The sequence below is a fragment of the Bos javanicus genome, chromosome 27 (assembly GCF_032452875.1).
Source record: "Bos javanicus breed banteng chromosome 27, ARS-OSU_banteng_1.0, whole genome shotgun sequence".
Lineage (NCBI taxonomy): Eukaryota > Metazoa > Chordata > Mammalia > Artiodactyla > Bovidae > Bos > Bos javanicus.
In genome coordinates this window covers 26,988,862-27,006,542 of record NC_083894.1, presented here as the reverse complement: position 1 = coordinate 27,006,542, position 17,681 = coordinate 26,988,862, and the positions used below count along the sequence as shown (strand labels likewise).

The window sequence follows — 17,681 nt, the reverse complement described above, 5'->3', positions numbered from 1 at the left end:
AAGAATCCACCTGCCAACATGGGAGATGGAACAGATGCAAGTTCAATCCCCGGAGAAGGAAACAGCAACCCACTCCTGTATTCTTGCCTGGAAAGTTCCATGGACAGAGGAGCCTGGTGGGCTACAGCCCGCGGGGTCGCAAACATGACTTAGTATGACACTTAGTGCTAACACTTAGTCGTTAACTTAGTCAACATCTATATAAAATGCAGTATAGCTGTGGGGATGAGTATGGCCCTATCTAGATCAAAGTCTTAACAATGAACATTAAGAATACTGGAAGATGTGTGAGCCTTTCCCACAGACTGATCTGGCTCCTGTATGAACTGACACAGGCACAGGAGTAGGGGTGGGAGTGGGGAATGGCTGGAATTGCTGTAATTAGAGAGCTGATGGTTTACAATTTTTCAAGCTAAGAATGCTGGATCGCTCTAATGGACAGGTTGCTCTATACAGTACTATGTGCACAGCTGCCCTCTACTGGAGAGAATGACAATTCGCCCAGGTTCATTGAAACTGGAACTAATTTTTCAAATATTCATTTTGTTGCTGTGTAGTTGCCAGGTCATGTCCAAATCTTTGCAGTCCCATGGACTTTAGCCTGCCAGGCTCCTCTGTCTGTGGGATTTTTCCAGGCAAGAATACTGGAGTGGGTTGCCATTTGCTTCTCCAGGGATTTTTCCTGACCCAGGGATCAAACCCAGGTCTCCTGCACTGCAGGCAGATTCTTCACCACTGAGCCACCAGCTAAGTCCCAAGTGAAAGTGAAGTCGCTCAGTCATGTCCAACTCTTTGCGACCTCATGGACTGTAGCCTACCAGGCTCCTCTGTCCATGGGGTTTTCCAGGCAAGAGTTCTGGAGTGGTTTGCCATTTCCTTCTCCAGGGGATCTTCCCATCCCAGGGATCGATCCCAGGTCTCCCGTGTTGTAGGCAGATGCTTTACCATCTGAGCCACCAGGCATTTAACAAATACGGCTATCTTAGGTTCTGTGTTGAGCTTCAGGGATACAGATATGGGGAAAACACAATGCCTTCCCTCAGATAACTCACATCAAATTGGAGGAGACTTAAGAAAATTGATGCTTGCGGTACAGGGTACAGTGCTAAAATAGTAGTAGGCACAGATACTAGTAGATTATAGACAAAATATTCTTTATATTCTACTTTGGCTTATTAACTGGTATGACCCATGTTTAAACCCTCGTCTGACAAAATTATCCAGAAATTCCTTAATTTTTACTTTGGACGTGGGGTGTTGAGAGATTAAAAAAAAGTACCAGTTAAATTTGAATTTCAGATAAATATTACACAGAACATACTTCAATTGAAAAAATTCTTGTTTATCTGAAGTTTAAATTTAACTTGGCACCCTATACTTATGTTTATTGTTTGCTAAATCTGACCACCTCCCTAACCATGATTTGTCTAAGGACTCCAGGAACTTAGTAAGTGCGATGCATGCATGCATAGCTCAGTCGTGTTCAACTCTTTGTGAACCCATGGACTGTAGCCCACCAGGCTCCCCTGTCCATGGGATTCTCCAGGCAAGAATACTGGAGTGGGTTGCTGTTTCCTCCTCCAGGGGATCTTCCCGACCCAGGAAAGGAACCTATGTCTGTTTCCTGCATTGCAGGCAGATTCTTTACCACTGTGCCACCTAGGAAGCCCTCGGAAGTAACAGAGGGGCCACTTTTTCTTCAGGAAGGCTACCCAGGGAAAGAACTCTGTGATCAGCATACTAGTGAACTGTTTCTGGTTTCTTCTGCAGCCAATGGGTCTGTCATGGCCAGCACCGCTCCTGTTACTCCCAACCTCTGCACCCATGCTAGTGTTTGTGATAGAGCCACTGATCATCTAGCTTCTTAAAGATGTAGAGATTCTTCCAGAGAAAGACTCTTTTTCTCCAGTTTGATGTCCCAAACTTGTACTCCTAAGGCTACACAACCCCATTATAACACCAGGATAATCCCACATTGTCTGGAAGAGCTTCCACGTTCAGGCCAGGCTGAGTATAGATGCTGGCCATTGTCAGCATAGTTTCCCATCCTTCATCCTGTGTTCATCCTTGGGGGTCCTTCAGGGAGCTGCCCTTTCAGCATATCCCAGTAGCGACATCTAAGATCATCAGAGAAGTTTTATATTGACCTTAGAGTTAGTCAAGGCCTCCATCTCTTTGCTCTCAAGTAGCTCATTTGTTTTGGACTAAATCTGTACATATTCTTCCCAGTATCAAGATTTTCACACCAAGAGAGTAATGGAAATTGCAGCCATTTTTAAGTCATGGAAGAGTTACTACTATACTCTTTCCCTAAGGAATTGGGTGCATATTTGCCATATAATTACAAAATTACTCAAGTGATTCTTTCTATATGGAGAAGATGCTGAAAAGTTTTACATGATAGATTTCTTCCCAGGAAATTAATAAATAATCATTCAAGAGAAAATATTTCTTTGGATTTCAGTCAACAGCATTTGTTGAGCAGCTTTTTCCAGTGCCTAGCACTGCCCTGAAAGTACAGTAATTACCTTACAGAATATCAAAGACCTGAACTTATGAAGGTTATAACATTGTTAGATGCTAAAAACTTTGACAAATAAACTACCTCTACTTTTGAAATTTGGTTAAAAAAAATTACTTATTCTTTTCAAATTTCTATTCAGTGTAGTATAATAGAAAGTGGGTTTTAGAGCCAAAGCTCTTAGATTTGAATGCTTGCTCTATCCCTTATTAGCGGTATGTGCTTAGGAAATTAGCTGATCTGAGCCTCAGATTCTCCAACTGTAAAATGAAATTAATGCCACTTTTTCAGGATTGTTGTCAGAAAAAGATAAGAATATGTAAAGGGCACAGTGTCTGGTAAGACATACAAAATGTAGTGTCTCTCCAAAATAATTTACTGAAGCCCTTAAGGACTAGAAAATATTCAACAGAAAATCAACTCGATCTAACTGTTTGAAAGTGTCAAAAGTTAGTTTTATCTTGTCTCTGTGTTGGAGAGAGAGGGAGAGAGAGAACAGACCAATGTTTCTTTTTTTTTTTTTTTTGGCAGTGCTGTTGCGCATGCAGGATCTTAGTTCCCCAAACAGATATCAAACCCACGTCCCCTGCACTGGAAGCGTGGAGTCAATCACTAAACCACCAGAGAAGTCCCCCAGACTGATATGTCTTGATACAAGGATGACTGGGGTTAAAACCCAGTTAGATAAATTAACTATCCATGAAATATATCTGGAAATTGACACTGTCTTTCTGTATAGAAAGACACTGAGTCTTTCAATAGCCCATTTCTCTTCAATCTAGTTTCACATGGAGTACAGTATGTGGGGAGTAAGGGATTTCTTACTAGGAAGAAAAGAATATTATTTACTTATAAATATTTAATAAAGTAATAGCTATATGACTTTGGGCAAGTTACTTAACATCTGAGACCTCGGTTTCCAGAAACTCTGAAGTACTTGCCAACTCTTCAACATGGAACTTTTCATGCCTCAGATGTAGATTATACTTAAAGTTCACCATTACCTTGGTAAAATCTTATTGTTAACCCTACAGCCTTTTGATTAAAAAAAGATGCATTCACATTGGTGACACCTGGTGGCTAGTGACATCTAGAAAAGAAATCAGAGTTAATCTTAGAAATTATTTTTAAAGCACCTATTTAAAGTTAGAATAGAATTTTAGAATAGAACAAGATTTCCACATTTAGGATGAAAGGTATAGAATAAAGGAAAATTTCATCCCAGTAACGAGAGACAGAATGAGTTGACAATGTTTGAGGAGTTCCCAGATAGAGCAGATGTCAATCAGCAACCAACTGAGGAAATAATAAGTCTGTTGACTCAAAGGAAGACAAGTCAGGCTGGAAGAAAACATGAAATCCTCACCTATATCCAGTGAAATTTAAGTAGAAAAAGATTCATCAGGATATTTGTTGCTTTCGAAACTCACCTCATAATCTGGGTTGTGGAAAAGAATTCTGTTGGTGTCTGGGCCAGGAGACTTTCTGTTCGTTAAGAAACAGCAGAAAGGGGCTTCCCTGGTGGCTCGGGGGTAAAGAATCCACCTGCCAATGCAGGAGACATCGGTTCGATCCCTGATTTGGGAGGATCCCACACGCCAGGGAGCAACTAAGCCCGTGTGCCACAACTATTAAGCCTGTTCTCTGGAGCTCAGGAGCCATGACTACTGAAACCCGAAAGCTCTGGAGTCCATGTTCCACCACTAGAGAAGCCACCACAAGGAGAAGCCTGCACAGCAATGAAGACTCAGCAGAGCCAAAAATACACAAATTAACAAAATTGTATACAATTGTATATACATTTCTTTTTATAAAAAGAAACAGCAGAAAGCAGATAAACTGACCCCTGAAGTTATATGGAAAAATAACCCAGATTGTTTGTGTTGATATCATTATTTTCTTTGCAGGTAAACATCTTTCAAAACGAAGGGATTCAGAATTAGAGAATGAGCTTATGGTTGCCACAGAGAAGGATCGGGGGACAGGATAGTTAGGGAGTTTGGGATGGACATGTATACACTGCTTGTATACATGTTAAAATGCTAACATGGGTTAACATGGGTTAAAATGGGTAACTAACAAGGGCCTACTGTATAGCACGTGGAACTCTGCTCAATGTTATGTGGCAGACTGGATGAGAGGGGAGTTTGGGGGAGAATGGTTACATGGATATATATGGCTGAGTCCCTTTGCTGTTCACCTGTCACTACATTGTTAATTGGCTATACCCCAATACAAAATAAAAAAGCTTAAAGTAAATAAATAAATGCATGTGATGATTACAGAAAAAAAGAATTAAGTATAAAAATGTTTAAGAGAATTTAGGCACTTTAATACATCTACCTGATTAGTCTTAGGAATGTAGTTGAAATTGTATAATTGAATAATCGATGTAGACTATAATCATAAACTTAACTCTTAAGCTCACAATGATTTGCCTTACAATCTTATAAATTCAATTTATAAATGTAGTAAATTATAAAAATTACTTTGAAGGACATTTGTTAAACATTTGGTCCCATTTATAAACTTAGATAATTGAACTCACTTTTGAGTTGCAATGTTTTTTTTCCTACGTATTAGTTGTGTGATGAACTTTCCCCAAGTATTAAATAATTTTTACAATGCTAAAAATTTTTAAATGAGATGAGATTATAAATCAATTGCTGTTGTTCAGTCACTAAGTCATGTCTGATCTTTTGTGACCTCATGGACTATAGCCTGCCAGGCCCTTCTGTCCATGGGATTTACGAGGCAAGAATACTGGAGTGGGTTGCCATTTCTTTCTCCAGGGAATCTTCCCGTCCCAGGGATTGAATCTGCGTATCCTGTTCTGGCAGCCAAATTGTTTACCTCTGAGTCATCAGATCAATAGATTGTGGTAAAAAGTAAGCTGCTGCTGCTGCTAAGTCATTTCAGTCACGTCCGACTCTGTGCGACCCCATAGATGGCAGCCCGCTCCTCTGTCCCTGGGATTCTCCAGGCAAGAATACTGGAGTGGGTTGCCATTTCCTTCTCCAATGCATGAAAGTGAAAAGTGAAAGTGAAGTTGCTCAGTCGTGCCTGACTCTTAGCAACCCCATGGACTGCAGCCTACCAGGCTCTTCCATCCATGGGATTTTCCAGGCAAGAGTACTGGAGTGGGTTGCCACTGCCTTCTCCGAAAAAGAAAGCAGGGGGAAATAGAAATTGAATTAGTAGTCAAGTGGAAGAAATGGCAGAGTTTTCATTTGTTATGATTAGAAAGAACAAATCCTATTACTATTTAGTTAACAAAAGTATCTGTAGCTGCCAAAACATTAGAGGAAAAGGAAAGAAAATGTAGTCCATGTATCAAAAGATATAACACACAGAAAAAAACCCCAGCAAAAGTGTGTGGAAAATGGCATCCTCACCATTAAAACCTTTGCCTGATTTCTGCTCCTCCTCAGGTGCCACCCGGGGTGATATGTGACAGCAAAAGAGGTGGTGAAGGGCTGGGCAGCAAGGAAAACGTGATTTTTGTCCTCGAGCTATGAGGGCCAATCATTCCAGTTCATTTCCACAGATTCCACAGAAAGAATATCTAAGGAGTAGAGACAAAAGCCACCTCTGGTCTGCTAAGGTCCAGTGTTACCAAAGGAAGAAGCTCTTCCAATCTGACCAGATCCTAGGATTCCTGACCTAGGAATTCGTTCATATAGACCAGAGGCACAGCTGTGACAAGGACTCACTTTCAGGTCGTTGGCCCCTGAGGCAGGCAGCTAAGAGACCAACCTCTAGCCTGAGAGATGTTCTTGAAGCCAGAGCTCCACCCAGCTCCCGAACATGTGCCTGTCTGCCGTGCATGAAAAGACAGCCCAGGTGTAACTTTTGGCTTCTAGCAAGACTAGGTGCTTGCTGCTGCTGCTGCTAAGTCACTTCAGTCGTGTCCAACTCTGTGTGATCCCATAGACGGCAGCCCACCAGGCTCCCCCGTCCCTGGGATTCTCCAGGCAATAACACTGGGGTGGGTTGCCATTTCCTTCTCTAATGCATGAAAGTGAAAAGTCAAAGTGAAGTCGCTCAGTCATGTCTGACTCTTAGCGATTCCATGGACTGCAGCCTACCAGGCTCCTCCATCCATGGGATTTTCCAGGCAAGAGTACTGGAGGTGGGGTGCCACTGCCTTCTCCGAGCTTGGTAACTATCAATCTAAATTTGAGGTCTAAGTAATAGTACAAAGTAACAGCATGGATGGCAAGTCCCTTGAAAGTCTGTCATTCAACAGATTAGGTTAGTAGTTTCAACTCCCCAGGCAGTTATGAAATGGTCAAAGAGACCAGGAGAAGTTGACGGAGAAAGGAAAGTTTGGTCCACATGCTTCACCCATTTCTGGTTGCTCCCCTTGTAGGGACGTTGGGTCCCTCTTGGCACTGGCAGGTCTGTGTAAACCCACTACAGCCTCCCCTTTTGGGCATGCCTTCAGTTGTTACGAGGCATCTTGGAACCGCAAAGCTGGAATTAACTCTAGTTTCGCACTTGTTTTGTGCATCTCTGGCTTTCAATCACTCACTCATGCAGGCACACCAGAGAGTTAGTAAAGTAGAATAGAAAATGTGTTTACTAGAGGAACAAAAGAACTAGAGCTCGAAGTGTCCTTCAGTTCAGTTCAGTCGCTCAGTCGTGTCTGACTGTTTGCGATCCCATGGACTGCAGCACCCCAGGCTTCCCTGTCCATCACCAACTCCTAAAGCTTACTCGAACTTATGTCCATCAAGTCAGTGATGCCATCCAATCATCTTATCCTCTGTCATCCACTTCTCCTCCTGCCTTCAATCTTTCCCAGTGTCAGGGTCTTTTCCGATGAGTCAGTTCTTCACATCAGGTGGCCAAAGTATTGGAGTTTCAGCTCCAGCATTAGTCCTTCCAATGAATATTCAGGACTGATTTCCTTTAGGATGGATTGGTTGGATCTCCTTGCAGTCCAAGAGACTCTTAAGTCTTCTCCAATACCACAGTTCAAAAGTATCAATTCTTCTGCACTCAGCTTTCTTTATAGTCCAACTCTCACATCCATACATGACTACTGGAAAAACCATAGTTTTGACTAGACGGACCTTTGTTGGCAAAATAATGTCTCTGCTTTTTAATATGTTGTCTAGGTTGGTGATAGCTTTTCTTCCAAGGAGCAAGTGTCTTTTAATTTCATGGCTGTAATCACCATCTGCAGTGATTTTGGAGCCCCAAAAAATAAAGTCTCTCACTGTTTCCATTGTTTCCCAATCTATTTGCCATGAAGTGATGGGACGGGATGCCATGATCTTAGTTTTCTGAATGTTGAGTTTTAAGCCAAGTTTTTCATTCTCCTCTTTCACTTTCATCAAGAGGCTCTTTAGTTCTTCTTCACTTTCTGCCATAAGAGTGGTGTCACCTGCATATCTGAGGTTATTGATATTTCTTTCTGCAATCTTGATTCCAGCTTGTGCTTCACCCAGCCTGGCATTTCTCACGATGTACTCTGCATATAAGTTAAATAAGCAGGGTGACAATATACAGCCTGATGTACTCCAAGGGTCCTTACCTTGTCTTGAAGATCCTGGACAAGCCCCCAAGATGATAGCTTATGGTGAATGGTGAACGGTGCCCCCAGATTCATGGTCTCCAAAGGAGATTTAACACTGGGACCAAAGACAGTCTCAGTCACTCAGAACTTTGTGTCCACTTTATTTAAAGTGAAAGTGACAGAAAAAGCTTCTGACATTGACATCAGAAGGGTGCAGGAGAGTACCCACCTCACTAGTTGAAGCAGGGCCTTATATACTTCTCAACTAGCTGCTGAGAATAGATAAAAAATACCTCAAGGTTGTGAGAATTTTGCCCAGACCCTTTCCCAGTAACATACATCCTGGGATGACATCAGCATGAGAATAGCCAGAAGGAACAGCTTAATCCAGAGCTCAAGACTGTGGAAGTTTTCCCTAGGCCTTCTCCAGTAATGTTCATCCAAAGCTCAAAAAAGACACGTCCTTGAACAAGAGATACTGCTGCCTACGAGCCCTACTTATCTAAGGCAAAAGAATGTGAAGAAGAAAGAATGTTCACCTCCTCCTTAAAGGGGACTTAGGCTTGGATTCCTTATCAACCTGCCAAGGTTAACTCTCTCAGCATCATTTAGGTTCCCTGTTCCAAAATGAATAGAGAAGGATGGTGCAGGCCTGCGAATGGAAAGTTAAGTTTAAGTGACTGGACTGGAGTAGCTAGATTCTATGATCTAGATAATCCTTAAATCTGGCTATAATAGACCATGCTATAATTAACGCAAGAAGTCTTTAAAATCTTGTCCCTCAAACTTGTTGTGAAGTGTTTGCTACCTCCAAGCACAAGCTTCAGCTAAGGCAGTTGGTCTTTAGCTATCTAACAAACACTGTTTTTCAAAAACTTTTTGAATTACAGTCATCAAAAATGTACCAGAATGGCCCCTTCTGCGGATGCCTGGAAACTTTTTTTCACAGTGCCCACTCTACTCAGTTTTGTGGAAGAGAACCCAGGCCCCCAACAGAGTGGAAAGGATGCCAGTAGCAGGCATAGACCATTTAGCCATTTGACAAAATGATCTTTATTTAAGGTCTACTGTGTGCTTCCCTGGTGTCTCAGACTGTAAAGAACCCGCCCGCAATGCGGGTGACCTGGGTTCGATCCCTGGGTTGGGAAGATCCCCTGAAGACGGGCATGGCAACCCACTCCAGTCTTTTTGCTGGGAGAATCCCGTGGCCAGAGGAGCCTGGGGCGGGTGGGAAAGCCGGGGCGGCTACAGTCCATAGGGGTCTCAAAGAGTTCAACAGACTAAGCGACTTTCACTTCACTTTCACATGTACAAATAGCGTATGTGGTGAACACTCTTTTCACGTTGGGACACTGAACCCATGCTCAGGATCCAATCGCCCCCTCCCCCCACCCCCATCCTCAGATTCCGCCCCCCAAGGCCGCCGGCTCCTGTCTGCGCAGGCTCAGAAGTGACATCTTCGGGGCAGACTCCTCCGCGTGCGTACGTACACGTGTCTGAGAAGCGCCCGCTTCCTTCCTGAAGCTTCTTCGGCTGCAGGTTGGTGGAAGTTCTGTATCGGCTGTATCGCCTCGAAAATTTGGATTCTGAAGAACTGGCCGGGCAAAGGATGCTCAAGGTTTGTGGGGCAAATGTGGCGTTTGCGGAGAGGCGATTTAGAAGCCAGCAAGGTGCCAGGTTGAATTCAAGAGAGAATGTTAAATTATCACGAAGTTCAGCATTTGGACCCAAAGGTGGGGCCTGCGAGGGGAGTGAAAGCCCCGATGCCTAAAGTGAACTTTTAGCTTCTCTTGGGTGACGCTGAGGCAGCGGGAGGGGGAAGCCCCATAGCTCGGACGCGGCCTTGCCCGCGCCGGGAGACCCGCGGTTCTCTGTCGCTCGAAAGCAGTGAAGAGCGCGTGGAATCCTGCGGGCCTTCGGAAGGAAGCCACTCGGCGTTCTTTGCGGGCCGCAGAGGCTGAAGTGGGGGATGGGTGGCTGGGGATTGTTTCGGGGGGATGGAGGGCGGCATCCTGGGGGCGGGGCTGGGGCCGCTCTGGTGGGCGTGGCTTCTCCGGGCCCGGCCGCCCCCTCAGGTTCACACGCCGCCCGCGGCTGCGGAGCGCGAAACGCCGAAAGCCGCCGGGGTGACGGCTGCTCTCGAGGCGGCGCCCCGAGGCGCTGAGCCGCCCGGGCCGCTTGGGCCGTCCGCGCGCCGCGTCGCCTCGGGGCAGAGCCCGCGCTCTCCGGACGATGCCCGCCGGCGCTGGCCCTCCGCTGTCTCGCTGCAGGAGCGGGTGGACTTGGGGCGCTCGGGTAGGCGAGGGCGGCTCGGGAGCGGGGCGCGAAGGGTGTTCGGGCACCGGCGAGGGGTGAGCAGCCCCGCCGGGCGGGCGGACCTAACGCGCCCGGCGATGCGGCCGCCGCGTGTCCCGAGCGATGCGGCCGTTGTAAGGGCTGGGTGGAGTGTTTGCGAGGCTGCTGTGTCGTCGGTAGTTCTTGACTTCTTGATTCAGTTCTCTGAACTTCGTGAAACGCCTAAGATGCGACGGTGGTGTGGGTGCAAAAACGTCTCCCGACTGCCAGGTAGTTAAGTTTGAGCCATTTCCTAAACTCGCGCCCACTTAGATCTTTCAAGGCGGTTTCCATCCTTCCCTTGCTTAGGGTTGAATTTTCTCCATTTGTTTGGAATGCTCAGTATTCCACTTAGTTTCTCAGTATTTATTTGATGTACTTGGCCGCCGTCATGGCTGTGTGGAAAGAAACGACTTAGTAATGATTATTGATGTTACAGAAAATCGGCTGAGGTTGTTGGTAACTGCAAGTTCCCTCAAATTTTCAAAATTGTGGATTCCAAGTGCGATGTGAAGCATCCTAACTGTGAGTGCATTATTCGCTTTTGGGAGCGACAGATGAATATGGGACTGTTTCAAAGTACGAAGTCAGAGTGGCACAAAATTAAAACTTAAGTTTTTGAATTCTCCTTTCGACAGTGTGTCGTGTATGTTTAGAGGGAATAGAAGTAGTACAGGCTTTAAATGTCTTTGAGTTCACATTTAGAAAACTGTTAATTTCTAATTTCGTTTATGAGATATTCTTAAAAAGTTTTAGGCTTCATTCAAAAGATATTGTTGATTGGAAAGGAGGGTACCGTTTTGCCATTTGAGGCCCAAGGGGACTGGAGGAGTGAAGTCAGAATTTAGAAACATTTTCGATACTGGGTCATTGCTCAGTTTCTTAAAAGCTTTCAAGTAAAACAAAAACAAGTCTGCTTTATTGCCCAGATGCTTAAATAGCCGAACCTTACTGAAACATAAAGATGTCAAAATTTGGAGAAAATGCTCAAGTATCTTGAATACCCATGCACATTTTCTTTTTAAAAAACATATGGAAGAATTCATATGACTAGGGGGAAAAAATAGGAATTATCTGTAGAGTTCAGTTGTTGAACAATGAGAAAAAAATAGCATAACTTTTGTTTACATTTTCTGGAATTTTTAATAGTGGCTAGTGATAATTTCAATTTTAGTAGAATTTTAGCCGTTTTTTACTTTTATCATTTAATGTTAATGTTTTTACCACTTTGCAGTATATACATATGGAATGTTGTACACCTGAAAGTGATATGTCAATTATAGCTCAATGTATGTGAAGAATATGTAAAAATTACTTTATAGAACCAGTAAAATATAATTATAGTACTTTTGTTAATAAAAAATATTGTTGTACTTTTACTCAATGACAAGTTATATGAGAATCACTTTTTCTGAGTACAACTAGTGTACATGGGCACTTTTAAGTTATAAAATTATGTTTTATTATGCTGAAGGCATGGACATAAGTTTGGGTAAACTCCAGGAGTTGGTGATGGACAGGGAGGCCTGGCGTGCTGCAATTCATGGGGTCACAGAGTCGGACGCGACTGAACTACTGAACTGAACTGAACTGATGCTGAAGGCTATCATAATGTGGGCTTCCCAGTGGTAAAGAATACACCTGCCAATGCAAGAGACAGGGGTTCTATCCCTTGGTCGGGAAGATACCCAGGAGAAGAAAATGGCAACCCACTCCATCCCAAGAAAGATGGATGTGGAAGCCTGGCGGGCTACAGTCCATGGGGTTGCAAGAGTCGGCCAGGACTTAGGGGCTAAACAACAATAATCATACTGTACTTGGGTTGCAAAATCTTAAGTTTGGGAAAATAGTCACCATTTTCACAGTACTTAATTTTAGAAAACTGGCAATTATGGTTTTTTGGTAAGCATACTACTTTGGTCTGCTTTTCTGTGTTCCTGTTTCCTTTCTCATTTATTTAGAAATATCTGTACTTTATTGATGGAGAAGGCAATGGCACCCCACTCTAGTACTCCTGTCTGGAAAATCCCATGGACAGAGGAGCCTGGTAGGCTGCAGTCCATGGGGTCGCTGAGGGTCGGACACGACTGAGCGTCTTCACTTTCCCTTTTCACTTTCATGCATTGGAGAAGGAAATGGCAACCCATTCCAGTGTTCTCGCCTGGAGAATCCCAGGGACGGGGGAGCCTGGTGGGCTGCCGTCTATGGAGTCACACAGAGTCGGACACGACTGACGTGACTTAGCAGCAGCAGCAGTACTTTATTGAAGGATGATTTAGAGGGTTTGAAGTACCTGCACTGTTTCTATTGGATCACAAACCGTGATTGTGTTGCAGAGTTGGAATTGCTTTCCCTCTAAATCTTTGTTTGATTCTATTCATATTTTGTTGCTTATACTTATTATTTAAAAAAGTGATTTTTTTGGTCCAACAATTATTTCCAGAGCAGCCGTATTTTATTTGTTGATCTGATGTGTCTATAAGTGATGTTCTTGGGTGGTTGGTTTTTACTTTGTAATGCTTTGGTTTTTAAAATTAGTCAGGTAGTAGAGTTAGATTGTCAGAACTTCTATGGAGATGTCTCTGTTTTACACGGTTAGGAAAAGCGGCACAACAAGTTAAGCGAAGTTTAGGAAATTTTAAACACATGCATAGAGAAAACTCGATTGCTTTAATGAGCAGTTTTGCTGGTAAAGATCGTCCCTGAGGTCTGGGAGCAACTCTGTATGCTTGAAATCTGTAATCCACATAATGCAAAGCCTTTGTAATTACAGCACTTCAACACTAATGATAGCTGCTCCTGAGGGTCTGTCTTTAATTACAACAGCTGAGACTCTGGCAAAGCTCTTGCTATGGCTTTCAGCAGTGCGGCTGTGAATACATATCAACGGTTCAGTCCTTATCAGAACCTAAGTTTCCTTTTTGGATAGCTTTGGTAGTGCTTATTAGACCCTAGGTATACAAAAATTTTTTTTTGATTTTTAAGTGTCTTCAAGAGGTTTACTGTAATTCAGCTTGAGAATTTTGAGGACAATAATGTGTGGTGGCTCAGATGGTAAAGAATCTGCCTGCTATGCAGGAGGCCTGGGCTCTATCCCTTGGTTGGGAAGATCCCCTGGAGAAGGGAATGGCAACCCACTCCAGTATTCTTGCCTGGAGAATCCCACAGACAGAGGAGCCTGGTCGCCTATGTGGGCAAGTCCATGTGGTCGCAAAGAGTCAGACTTGGCTGAGTGACTAACACACTTTGAATATAATAGAGAAAATCACTGGTTTGAGGGTCTAGCTTCCGGATAGAAATCGCAAACCTCCCAGGTGAGCACGTACTCCTCAAGTGGGGGAAACACTTTCCTTTTGCTGATGAGGATGAAGTGGCATTTCCTTTACAGTTTTTTAAGCATAAGCTTATTAGTGCTGGTATATTTACAGGTTGAACAGCAAAACTGCGAAGTGTGGGGGTAATGAAAATGGGTAAGTGGCATTTTTTATATTAAATCAGCAGGTACCATTGTAATTGTCTCATTTAAAAGTTTTAAACTTGGGATACGCGGACTTCAGATACTGGATGCTTGGGGCTAGTGCACTGGGACGACCCAGAGGGATGGTATGGGGAGGGAGGTGGGAGGAGGGTTTAGGATGGGGAACACATGTATACCTGTGGCGGATTCATTTTTATATTTGGCAAAACTAATACAATTATGTAAAGTTTAAAAATAAAATTAAAATAAATAAATAAATAAAAGTTTTAAACTTGGGATACACGGACTTCATTGAGTACAGAAGTTCCTAATTCTTTGCCAAAAAAAGAGTGAATTGTGTTCATTTTTTGGTGGAGAAGATATATAGCTTAATAGACTTTCTAAAGAGTGTGAGACTCCCTCCTCCCAAAATAAATTTAGCAGTGAACTTGAGAGAGGGTATTTTCAGAACACATTTTCAGTTTTATAAACTGAAATAGCTAGTTAGTAGCAGAGCAGGAACCTCAAGCCTAGGCTTTTGACCGCCAATCCTTTGTTTTTCCCATTAATCCACATTTATTGCACCTTCTGTGGCCTCTTGTTTTGATAAGGGTGTTCTGTACTCTGACTTACAAGTAAAGCCTTGTTTAGAGAGATCTTTAAAGTTCACATAAGCATTTTAATGCTTGATCTTAACAGAAACTATGAGCAAAAAATGAATGATCATTCGTAAAGGAAGATACGAACAAACACTTGCTAATATAGATAAAAACATTACCACTCCTTGTGCCATTAATAATTGAACAAGTCCAAAAGGGACAAAGCTTTTGTAAAGTCAGATTCTTTGTTAGTAGAACTACATATTGTAGTGGTGGTCAGGGAAGTCTGGAAGCCCTTTTGACCTTGAAATGACAATCTTATTTAAAGTTTATACATCCCTTAGATTCTGTGGGGTGTGTTTGTATGGTATCATATTTTGCCAGGGAATAGGAAGTAACTTCAATTAACACATTTTAAACATTCCACAAATCCATCTCTCTGTTTCTAGAAGACCCAGATTTTGTGTTTGCAGGCATCTTTCAAGCCCCATCCAGTCAATTAAACTAAGTATTTTAGTTTCTTCAAATACTTTGTGCCTATCTATCTGAGGCATTTAGCTCCTAAAAATTCTTGTTCTTTCTTAAGGCTAAAAAGAGCGTAGGGCTTCACAGGTTGATAAATAATGTAACTAGATGAAAAAGGATGGAGGAATGTTAGATGTTTAATATTAAACTGTAAGGATTAAAAAATTAAACTTCTTTATGTGATTTAAATATACACCAGTAATAGCCAGCACTTACAGAGCACTTTCGGAGAAGGCAATGGCACCCCACTCCAGTACTCCTGCCTGGAAAATCCCATGGACGGAGGAGCCTGGTGGGCTGCAGTCCATGGGGTCGCTGAGGGTCGGACACGACTGAGTGACTTCACTTTCACTTTTCACTTTCATGCATTGGAGAAGGAAATGGTCACCCACTCCAGTGTTCTTGCCTGGAGAATCCCAGGGACGGGGAAGCCTGGTGGGCTGCCGTCTATGGGGTCACACAGAGTCGGACATGACTGAAGTGACTTAGCAGCAGCATAGAGCACTTTATTATAAAGCAATCATTTTTCTGTGTTGCATATGTTAATTCAGTTAACCAGTACAATAGGAGAGTGTTGATTAACTGGATTAACTTACTGAGTATTTTTTAGTAATTTTTATTTACATATTTTTGTCTGTGCTGGGTCTGTGTTGCCACATGGGCTTTTTTCCCTCCAGCTGGGGCTGGTGGAGGCTACTCTCCAGTTGCGGCGTGTGGGCTTCTCGTTGGAGTGGCTTCTCCTGTGTAGCACTGACTCTAGGTCTGAGGGCTCAGTAAGTAGTTCGGGCCCCCTGGGCTCTGAAGCACAGTAATCCTAGCACATGGGCTTAGTCGCTCCATGGCCCGTGGGATCTTCCCTGATCAGAGATGAAACCTGTGTCTCCTGTATTGGCAAACAGATTCTTTACCACTGAGTCACCAGGGCAGCCCCTGAATAGATACTAATTTTCCTATTTTTATATATGAAGAAGCTCAGGCACAGAGAGCTTTAGGTTAAGTGGTCCAAAGTTGTGCAGTTAAGAAGAGGCAGAACAGGATTTTGAACCAGGTGATCTGGCTTTACCAAACTGCTGCTAAAAATATATTTATTGCTGATCTAGGGCATAAGTTAAATAATAATCTCTTTAAAACAATCTGTAGGAACTATTTATGCTAATTTTTTTAAAGAATTATTTGCTACAACTTCGCTGAGTCTGAAGCAAAGCTAATAGCACATGATTCTGTTTTGGTCACTGTGGTATTTATGGACTATCCAAAAGTGGGACTGAAAGTCTAGCAAAAGGATAACATCACAGAAGTCAGGAAAGCTGATCCAAGTTCACTTCACTTCTCCGCCTGAGGTGCTACGACTTGCATTCTAGTTCCTTTTTTCTGGGAACTGGATAATATGCGAGGTTTGCCTACAGGTTTCTTTGAAGCCTTTTAAGTTTCTAGTTTGTCTATGTCAATGTCTGTCTCCCCTCTCCTCACTGGTAACTACTAGTTTGTTCTTTTTATATTAAAATCTGTTCTGATGTTAGTAAGGATGCACATTTTATTAGTTTGTTGCTAATGTGAAAGAATATTGGATAATTGCTGGTTCTCAAATTTAAACATGGGAAAAAGATTAATTTTTAAATGAATGGTTTGCCTCTTTCATGAAAACGATGGATAATTAAATAAATTCATTTAGAAGTTGTAATTGTGTATTAGTGTTTTCTGGACATGACTCCATTACAAATATACATAGTTTAGTATTAACTATTAAAAAAATTTTTTTTACCTTATGTTTTACTTTTACATTCAGTGGACCATATTAGGTGAATATGATTGGTGGCTGTATTTTCCATACCAAGATGTGTAGAAAATTAAATTACTGTTGAATTCTTTGGACCAATAAAGAAAGATAGCTTACTATTCTTAAACAAGAGGAACATCTTGAATAGCAAGAATGATTCAGTGCACAGTTCATTGATCTTAGAGGGCAGTCTGAAGAATCTCTTGGTTTTTAACTAGAAAACAGGCCAGTGCAGGAAGAAAAGTTGATTCAGCATTGGTTCAGTTCTAGTTAGATACTTACCAAGGGATGCCTCATATCTAGGTATCTTTTCTACATAAATAAAAATGAATTGTGTGGGGATCTTCCCAGGTGGTCCAGTGGTTAAGACTCTGCCTTCCAATGCAGGATACTCGGGTTCAATCCCTGGTCAGGGAACTGAGATCCCACGTGTCACCAGGGCAACTAAGCCCACGTGCCACAGCTGAGCTCCGATGCAGCCAAATAAATGAATATTAAACAAAAAGAATTGTGTGGATTTTGGAGCTGACCAATTTTAGAGATTATTTTGTTGTTAGAGAAAGTAACTGATAATCTTTCTACCAGGATTATAGGATGCTTTTATTGTTATTTCTCTTCCAAGGTGTTTTTTTTTTTTTTTTAGCCTCTTGGAAATTGTATGTCGTTATCATTAGTCATCTGATTATTACTTCGTATTTCCCTAACGTCTTTTAAAAAGTCTCATAGCCACAATAGATTACCTACTAATTTTAATCCCTGTGCTTTTCAACAATTCCCTGACTCCTCTTACAAATAATTTCCAGGCACTCATCTTCCACAGTCTGGTAACACAACTTACATATTTTACACTTTTCAGCAAAACATCTACTTTCTAGGACTTCGACTAAGCACTCATCTCTCTTCTTGTTTCTGCATAGAGGGGACAAGAAGTAACTTTAAGCAGG

General features: G+C 42.5%; 1 protein-coding gene across 3 annotated transcripts in view; it reads left to right on the top strand.

Moving 5' to 3' along the window:
* Nucleotides 1–9,469: 9,469 nt before the first annotated feature.
* TEX15 (testis expressed 15, meiosis and synapsis associated) overlaps nt 9,470–17,681 on the top strand; it is an 80,267-nt gene continuing 72,055 nt past the window's right edge. Inside the window, exons 1-2 of one of the 3 annotated variants that reach the window (XM_061404406.1) lie at nt 10,653–10,904; nt 13,808–13,849. The gene's annotated coding sequence lies outside the window, so the exon portion shown is untranslated. Of the gene's footprint in view, nt 9,664–10,652; nt 10,905–13,807; nt 13,850–17,681 lie in introns of those variants that run through there. The other 2 variants (XM_061404407.1, XM_061404409.1) reach the window with 2 other exon arrangements.